The sequence below is a fragment of the Aristolochia californica genome, unplaced genomic scaffold, assembly GCF_029961685.1.
Source record: "Aristolochia californica isolate CCGP_79_NKW_82.1479 unplaced genomic scaffold, dmAriCali1.0.hap1 SCAF_3, whole genome shotgun sequence".
Classification (NCBI taxonomy): Eukaryota; Viridiplantae; Streptophyta; class Magnoliopsida; order Piperales; family Aristolochiaceae; genus Aristolochia; species Aristolochia californica.
In genome coordinates, this window is record NW_027181992.1 from 10,755,405 (window position 1) to 10,766,033 (window position 10,629).

A 10,629-nucleotide genomic window follows, 5' to 3' on the forward strand; every position below is an offset into this window, starting at 1 on the left:
ACTCTCTCTTTAAGTTTTATTTATAGATTTCAAAAGTACTAATATGGCAAGTATACCCTTTACCCTAAAAAGAGCGAATAAGAGACAAAAATTATAAACTAATTACATCAATGACACTCCAACTTATTCATATCGTCCAACAAGAATGAACTAAAGAAAACAAACTATATGACACATTGATTTGTTTGAGTTGAAAATTAGCTCGGTGATGTTTCTCAAACTCACAAAGCTCACAAGCTATGTAGAAATAGATTTAACTAAAGGAACTAATGTTTTTAAACTTGAAGAAGCAGGTCGATAGTAAGGAGAAAAAGAAGCTAAACGAGCGCTAAAGCTGCAAGTAAGCACTAGAGCTAGTTTACTTGCCGTATCCACAGTTGCAGCCTCCGCTTCCCTGCCTGGTACTTGAATTTTGTATTCTGTAGAAAAGGCTACCCTCACAAGGAAGTAGATTCATCTATGCATTTACACATAGAGAAATGGATTCACTAGATTTACCATGTGAGGAAGGGGCATTATTATAAGATAAAGATTTTTGCTGAACGATAGCTTACCTGCTTGGATTGCTTTTCGTGCTATTTTATAGCATAGACTGCTTTTCTTGCTTGGCGGTTTTCTAGTCGTTGGCATACTCACATTGGGCTTGTGTGGGTTCATGGACCAATTAATCCATGGTGCATATCCACTTACCATGAGATCCCACTTTGGTGATCGGCTACCAAAATTCACCAAAGAAGTCATTCCTACGCCTTTCAATAGTGAAATAAGCTAAGGAAATTGGGACTAAGCCTACTATCACCATATTAGAACCCTTATTAATAGAGTTAATAGAGGGGGAAGCAGGGCAAGACCAATCGCCTTGTAGTTGCAAGAAAGCCAAAGTATGCCACTACACTAGAAGCAAACGATTTGATAGTAAAAGCAAAAAATACATGCATAGATAGTGGTCTAATGACAAGGTCTGACTACAATGAAGGGCTACAATGAAGGGTCACCCAGTCGGTTATGCCACTGGAGTGCCTATTTATTTGTGGGTGTTGTTTTTGCTAGGATTTAATGATCTAAGAAATAAAAATCTCCTCTCTAATGGTGGCCACCAATCATCTATTTCGTCTTGATGTCATGAAAAACACAATGAGAAGGATAATTAAGTGACAAAACAATTTAATTTTTCTGTTAGTTAGCTCATGGACATAAGCCTCAATGGGAATTGAGTAACAATTAAAATATTTGAAAGTGAGAGAGATGAACATATAGTAGAAGTACCGGTATCCTAAATCTTTGTATGAGACAAATTGGTCCATAGTACGAGACAAGGAGGATAAGTTTACAACTTTATCAGTAAGGTGTTCAGAGGCTCTGAAGTCCATGATAGGATCATCCATGAATGATTTAAGTTTTCGTATAAAATCATGTTCCTCCTCAATAAGTGTTGAGTACCTAAGGGTAGTTCATAGTTGGTGGTTGTCAACTTAGAAAATGAGCCCTTCTAGGGGTTGAGGACATGGGTCACAATTTTCATAAGCGTTTTGAGCTTCATGCTTAGGTACTTGATTTTGATCTCGTACGATCTCCTAGCTATCTGCCTAAAGACCAAAAGAAAGGCGTCCTGGATGTTTTGCAGCCAATCTTCCTAAAAGTGGTGTGGCCAACTCTCCTTCATATATCGCTTGTGACCCATGAAGGAGGTGCGAAGTATCTCGTTGAGAATGCTTGAGTGGAGGGAAATTGACGTCTTTTTTATGTAAGAAGTGATCTCAGGATTCCCCGGTGACTCTTCTTCCACTTCTGAATTTGCGTAAAACATCTTCATGAGTAATCGATATATATCTTCATTGCATTGCAATAGACCCATATATGATCGGAAGGCCTCCTCAAAGCCAATAATTTCTCTTTCCGAGGTCAACTTTGCTTGGCTTTATTATGATCTTTGAAATAAAGTTCTTGTAGTACTTAACCTTTTGAGCTTTTGTGCGAAAATGCTCCTTCTGGTTAGGATTTCCTCGCATTCATCAGTTTCCCTTACTGGATGATGTTCCTTCTTTTGCAATGCATTTTGTCCTAACTATGATTAAGATTTCGATTTTTGAGTAAAAAAAATGAAATGGGACTGCCTCTAGGAGGTGTGAACAAATCCTTTTTGTGATTTTGAGGGTTTAGGACCATGGGAATCAAAGAAAATCATAGGAAAGGGGTTTTGGGAACAAAGACGATTAGGCCGAAGCTTTTAAAAGACTTTGAATAAGAAGAAATTAGGGAAAAGTCACTTAATATTCTTCATATTCTAATTTTTCATTGTGAGTGATTGATCAATCCTAATTCGATTGATCGATCAAAAGCTTAAGTTGATCGATTAATCTAGTGCATTGATCAATCATGTTCTTCAAGTTATAATAATCGATCATACCTAATAAAGAGTAAGTCAAAAGTGATCTTTTGGCTTTCATATCAATCTCATAACATGAATTTTATGAGATGTTTCATTTTAGCTAAAATTTATCAGCTTATTTAGACAAAGCTAGGTTGCACATGCCTAGTTCTCCTCAAAGCTTAGAGAACCGATCAAATCCTAATGGCTTTGTGAAAATATCTGTCAATTGATTTTTGGTAGGAACAAATTATATTCTAATTACTTTGATTTTGAACCAAATATTAGATGAAGTTGTGTCTAATTTCAATGTGTATGGATTGATAGTGGTGAATTGGGTTCTTACTTAGACTTATAGCTAGCGGTGGCATCAAGTCGAGTCAAGCTTAGAACTGGCATAACTTCGAGCTTGGCTTGACTTGAACGGACTCGAGCTCTGGGTCGAGTTTAGAATTGGACTCAATCTCAAGCTCAAATCAGGTTCGAGTTCCAACTTACATTTAAAACTTTGCATAAACTACATGTCAAATAAGTTATACATGAATTTTGCAAGAAATTGTGCTTGATCTCTACATAAAATTGTTCATAAACTTTGCATAATTTTTTTTATAAACACTACATAAGATTGTGCATAAAGTCAATTAATAATCAAATAAAATTTTAAATGAAATAGCGATATCAAATTTATGATCACCCAAACAAAAACAATAAATCAATTATACATTTGGATTAGTCAAACAAAAATTAAGAAACAAATATTAAACTTGGATTTTGTAATTTTTTGTTCACACTCACAAAATTTAACTAGTTTTAAGAACATAAACCCATTCCTAAGAAACTAAAATGAAAAGAAAAACTCTAGCAGCACCAAATATAGTTCAAGGTTTTATTTATGGTAGTGATTGGATTCTGACTCTCTCCTTCTGATTAGTTAGGGAAGATGGGAGAAGTAGGGCATGGAGAGGAGGAGAGGCTGAGAGCGAGGCTGCGTTTGTTGCCTGCCAATTTTCCCATCTCAAAGTTTTGAACTCTATCTGTTTCACAAAGCCTGAAAACTCCCCGAAGCGCTGACATTTAAGTTAACGAGCCGGCTTGCGAGCTCGCGAACCAAACCAAAGCTTGATCGAGTTCAGCTTGCTTAAATACAGTTCAAGCTTTGATTTATGGCAGTGATTGGATTCTGACTCTCTCCTTCTGATTAGTTAGGGAAGATGGGAGAAGTAGGGCATGGAGAGGAGGAGAGGCCGAGAGGGAGGCTGCGTTTGTTGCCTTCCAATTTTCCCATCTCAAAGTTTTGAACTCTATCGGTTTGGCAAAGCCTGAAAACTCCCCGAAGCGCTGACATTTAAGTTATTGAGCCGGCTTGCGAGCTCGCGAACCAAACCGAGGCTTGATCGAGTTCAGCTTGCTTAACTAAAAGAGCATGACTCTTATCTCAAATTCGATTTGAGATCAAGACACATCTAGCCAAACAGAGTAGGGGATGAGCTGAGCTTAAATATTTCTCGAACCGGCTTGGTTCGATGCCAGCCCTACTGATTGCACTTGTGTTGTTGTAATGGACTAGAATTTTGTTTTACTCTTATTAAATTTATGGAAAAGAGAAATACTTCATTAATTTCATTAACTTATTATAATCAGAGTACATGAACCTCTATTTATAATAGAGGAAGGTAGTAGAGTCCAATTACAATAAAACTACTTTTGTCCTAATTATACCCAAACTCTAATACTTAAACCATAGCATAATTAAATAACTCTATATAGATAAAAGACAAACATAACTCAAACTAGAACTCTTATAAGACGTGACCATAAGATAAAGTTGTCTTTGTGAGTCCTTCTTGATCTTTCAACTTATGTGATAAGAATGCCAACTTCTGGTAATCATGGTAGGTCCTACTTCTTATGTGTTTGGGCCCATTTTGTCGGCCTTCCTTGGTCGTGTGTACCCATGTTATAATACTCTTAGATATGTGGGCCTTCCTTGGTCGTGTGGGTTTGGGCCTATCTTCCAACACTCCCCCTCAAGCTGGGGGTGAGAGAATAACATGAACTCCCAACTTGCTGCAAATGATGTATAGAATCTTTTTTTGTATAAAATGGCACATCTTCCAACACTCCCCTCCCGCTGTTGTGTCTTTCCATGAGGTCATGCTGGCATAATATAAGTGAGAGTAAAAATCACTCCTAGCCGGTAAGACATTGCTCCATACTCCAATCCTAATGTTGGATGTAGGGCACACTCCATCTTCTGTAGGTAGTGTGCCTATCGGCATTGCTCTGAAGTGTCCACCACCATGTCCCTCCACAGGACAATGTCTCTCAAGTGGTAAGACTAATAAAAGCCATTATAGGGGGTTAGTGGATTTATTTATCATGGTGTCCCAATCTAGATACTGACTCTCATGGTATCCCAACCATGATATTTTTTAGAGTTAAATTTATCATGATGTCCCATTCCGGGCACCGACTCTCATGGTGTCCCAACCGTAATATTTTTTAGAGTCAAATAAATTACAGTATGAGAAAAGGTATTGAGGCCACCTCTTCTTCAATAATAATGTCTCATCCAAAGAGACATAATAGCAGCAGTGGTAATGTAACACGACCATCTTCCTACACATATAACACAAACCAAAATAATAAACCTTGTAGAAGGACCCATGAAATAATCATAATCTGATATAAATATTTTTTCTTAGATGCATAAGCTTCATATTTTGTGCTCCCCCTTTCTTGAATAGTTTGGTCACATAAACTTAACCACAACATATGGAATAAAATACCTCTTTCTTGTACTTCTTCTATTTCTCCCCCTCAAGCTGGGAGGTAATGGCAGTGATCCCAGCTTGAACCAAATATCATAGATGTACCAATAAGCCAAATAACAAAGATGTATAAATAAGCCCTCAAACTAGGGATAAGTGAGATATTTTTCTGATATATCAACACAAAAAGTGATGCAAAACAATGGGCTTAAATTTGGAATGTTCTATGCAATAGAATACCAGCATGACCTTTGATTCTTCCAATGCAAATATATCTTAAATTATAGATCAGATTGGCATGAAATGTTTTCCTTCTAAAACTAGACTTAACTAAATTTCATCAAAGTATAACTTCTCTTCATAAAATATAATTATCAGAAGATAAATAATCTGATAGATTTCGGTCTCTATCATCTGGTGATCATTGACTCTTCCAAGATCAATATCACCTTATAAAAAACTCAGATTGAGAATTGGTTGAATAGATAAGAAAATAGACTTACAGATATTGCTTCTTATATATAATTATTCATATAAAGTCTTGTCATTGATAACATAAAATACCTCGAAAGTTGAATCTTTCTATTGCTGCTCAAACCTTTTTTTTCAATCTGACCTTTGCTGTTTCAAATATCGATTTCTCTTTGTAGATAAATTTGATTGAAAATTGGTTGTTTATGTAAGAGAATTAACTTGCATATTTTTCTTTTGATATATATATATCTTCATATAAAGTCTCGTTCTTGATATCATAAAATACCTCGAAATTTGAAGCTTTTTGTTGTTGCTCGAACCTCTTTTGTAGTCTGACCTTCGCTAATTCAAATATCCGTTTCTCTTTGTAGATAACTCCGATTGGAAAAAATCATTTGTCCTTGGAAAGTAGATTTAACTATATTTCTGTAAATATATAATTTACAATATGAAAATTTTAGTATAGAGGTGAAAAACGCAAAGCAAACTATGGGTGTAGAGACTGAAAAAAAAAAACTACGAACCTAGGCTTAGGGTTTAAGGTTTAGAGAAAAGGATCTCTTTATCTCTGTGGTTGACCAAGTCAACTCACTGAACTTGCTCTGATACTATGTTGAAAATATGGAAAAGAAATATACTTCATTGACTTTTTTAACTTATTATAATCAGAGTACATGAACCTTTATTTATAATAGAGGAAAGTAGTAGAGTCCAATTACAATAAAACTACCTTTGTCCCAATTACACCCAAACTCTAACACTTAAAGATAAGTCCTAGAATAATTAAATAACTCAATATAGATAAAAGACAAACATAAGTCAAACTAGAAGTCTTATAGGATGTGACCATAAGATAAAGATGCCTTTGTGAGTCCTTGATTTTCCAACTTATGTGATAAGGATGTCAGCTTGTGGTAATCATGGTGGGTCCTACTTCTTATGTGCTTGGGCCCATCTTGTGGGCCTTCCTTGGTCGTGTGGGCTTGGGTCTATCTTCCAACAACACTAAACCATAATCCTCTATTTATTGTTCTATCCAATAAAGTTGTGATCAACAATTTCCAACCGCTATGTATTCAATGTTGGTGGTAGATAGGGCAAATAAATGTTGTTTTGTGAAAAACCAATAGACAAGCATATTTCCAAGTAATTGACACCTACCACATGTATTTTTTTTCTGTCAATTTTGCAACCTGTAAAATAGACATCGGAGTAACCTACCAGATCTATGGTAGAGGAATTAGAGTATCAAGGTCCTAAGTTTGGTGTTCCAAGTTGGTATTGGAAAATTCTTTTCACTTCTACTAAGTGAAATTCCCTAGGATTTGATTGAAATCTTGCACATAGGCAAATAAAAAACATGATCTCTAGTCTACTAGTTGATGAATATAGTAGGAAACCAATCGAACGTCTATAAAGCTTTTGATTTATGACCCTTCCTGAGTTGTCCAAGTCAAATTTCAAGGACAGATTCATGGGTGTGCTAATTGACTTAAGATTTTCAATGTTGAATCTCTTCTTATGTAATCTTTTAGTGTATTTGGACTGATATTGAAGGTTCCATTTTCAGTTTGCATATTGGGCCATAGAAAAAAACAAAGTGTAGTGGATAGATTGAATGTTGAGGCATAATATAGGGCCCTAGCACATGCAGTAATTGAATTATTGTGGCTCAGATCTCTTATGGCAGAAATTGGTTTCCAATAACCAAGCACATGAAACTACATTGTTACAACCAAGCTGCTAATCATTCTGCAACCATCCCTGTTTTTCATAAAAGAATAAAACTTATTGAAATTGATTGTCATTTTGTTAGAGATAAGTTAGAAGCTGATGTCATATTTATGCTCTATTTTCCCTTAAAAAATCAGTTAGCAAATATTTTCAAGAAGCCCATTGTAGTTTATCCATTTGTTACTACTTGGTCAAAGCATGGAATATTTGATGTTTTTACACCAACCTGAGGAGAGTGTTGAAGTACTCATGACATATCTTATAATTAAGTGATTAAGTGGCATTTTTTATTATTACTAAGTTGTTTATGTTTTTTTTTGCTCATTATCATGTATTAGGGTTTCTACTCATCATTATAAATAAGAAATGTTGGGAGGGCATGCTCATTGACACAAAGCACCTCTTTGTAAAACCCTATCTCTCTCCCCCTTCTCACACTTGTGCTCTCCTCCTCTTAGCTTATTCTTTCCTTTTTTTCTTCTCTTCTACTCTTTAACTCTTTTAACACTTTACTTCAAATACAGGCTGATAATACTTATTAACATATTTCTTACATGGGCATAAATTATTCCACTTGAATAAAGGCATCTACCCCTCCCTTATACTAGTCACCAAATCTACAGACCCCATCGTACATCCCGTGCTTGTCCATGTTAGTTTGACACCTATAAATTCATCAAAACATAAAAATCAACACCAATGTCTATATAGAGGACAAATTCGAGATATACAATAAACTTTAACCTATATTCAACTTATTGTTCACTTAAATCCGTAGCTCCACCTCACCCATTCGAGACTTGGCGTAGTTTAACATTACATTGTTATACTTTAAAACAATTGTTAAAATTTTGCCAACATATCCCTACGCCCCTGATACTATATTGGTACAGTTTGTTCACTTGTATGCACTAAACTTTGCTACCAAAACATGGTGCATACTAGGTCAACAAACAATATACCATAACAAATTCGATTTTCAGGAATATGCAACTAAAATCTATAGACAATTGTCTTAAATCATAACATCAACAACATTAAACAACATTACAAATCCCCAACTATCTTATAAGACAATCAAAAGCTTATACCAATATATTCAATAGTTCTTACTTGGTTATTCTATGTGGGCCTACATAACCCAAAGAATGTTTGACATGAAAATATACTTTGCAAACTTTTGATCAGCTACATTCCATCTAAATAATATGATTCTAGATGATAACTTTATAATACATATGAAATCAATTATACCGTTACTACTTCACCATGACCCATTACAAATCTCAACTTAGTGAGACTGTATTGAGGTTGACTTGCCCTATGACTTGTAATCCTACAATGCCTTTGTAAACTTCCTAGTTTATTAATTGCTTACAATGATGCTTGGTCAAGACTTTTCTTTTATGTTTAATTGGTTGTCAAGTTTTTTTTTTTAAATAATTATGTTGTTAATGCAATTATTGTAGCACATTATGCTGATATTAAAGTTGACTTTTTGTATAATTCTTGATTATGTGTTGAATTAGTGTGAATAGTTGTCATGCTATTTTTTATTACTTAATATAGTTTTTAATTTTAATGATAATTATCATGTGAATCTCATTATTAGAGTACATTGTGCTCATATTATTACAGTACATTATTTACTTTTTTGGTATTAGTAGAGACCTCTTGGTAAAACTTTAAGGAAATTAATTCTACTCAGGTAAACATTTAAAGAAATGATTTATTAGTTAATTAGTTGTTTAATTGGAAAATTAATTATTTAATCATTGGTTAGTTAATTAAGGAATTATTCAATTTCTCAATTAGTTAACTAATTGGCTAATTATTTAGTTAATTAATTGGTCGATCAATTATTTTTAGTTGATTGATTAATTAATTTTTTTTATTATGAGGTTAATTGTTAAGTTATTTGGTTCCATAATTGGTTATTTTTTATTTAATAGGTTAGTTAGTTAGTCAATCGATTAATTTGTTAACTAATTGGAAAATTAGTTATTATTTAGTTAATTAATTGGTTAATTCATGTTTAATTAATTTTATTGTGTATTACTATGTGGATTTTTAATATATTTATTTTTTAACTATTATTAAATTAATTGGTTAATTATTAAGTTTATTTCTTCATTATTTGGTTAGTTATTTTTCTATTAACCAAATATTTAAGATGCCATGATGTGAAAACTATTTTATTTTTATGTAATTTTGGAGAAAATATGATGGGCAAGGACGATCCACTTAGTGTGCGAAAAATGTTGCTATAAAAGTTACTTAGTTTACACAATTATAAGTACAAACAAATTAGGATTAATAAGAAAATCGAGGAAGGAAAGTTCAATCTCCGGATTGATCATCTAATTCAACCTCTATGAACAATTCTTGTCGATTTAATAGTCTAATTGATAATTTAACTTGATCTCCTTGTTTGACTAGTGATTTAATGGCTGAATAGAGTTCAAATGCAGGTTTAATATTTTTTTTTTTGTAAGAATGAGAATAAATTATATGAACAAGTTCAAAATAAGCACACAACCATGAAAAAACACGTATATTTTTTATTTACGATGTTCCCTACTAATAGTCACCTCCAAAAAAATCTTGCTAGGAAAAAAAATCCATTATTCTAGTATTACTAGAAAAATACAAAGAGATTTCGACTCTCTTAGGCGAAGTATAATAATCGATTACACTTTAATTTTCCGATAACTTGACTAATCATAGAGTTTTTTTTTATAAAAAGAACCCCTTTTGTTTTGATCAATGAGTGAGAAGATTGAGTGATCCTTATTTTTCTTTTTTCTTTTTTTATTTAGTTTTCGATTATTGCAGTTACTTCTTCTTGAAAGACATTTCATGAATGGTGTCATTCATATAAGAGTGACATATTTGTGATCCAATTGAAACAAATTGGGGCTCTAATAGGTTGATCTTCTTTTCACAATATACCATCTAAGCGGTTGATAGTGGTCCTGCACTTCAAACTATTATGCTCATGGTCGTTTATTTTAATATCTATAATTATCATTTAAGATATCTCTATTCTTTGTTTAAATATTAAAATTAGAAAATAGATTTATTTATTTATAAATCTGTTAGATATTATAACCTTTAAATTGATACTTTGCCTTCAACTCTCAACCATTGAAAAGTGGAAGGTACTATTATCATTGTTAATATGGACAAAGATATCGAAAAGGTACACACTTCTAATTTGTATTTCACATAATATATGTTTAATTCCTATGTTAATTATTAGCTAAATTTGTTTGATTTTTA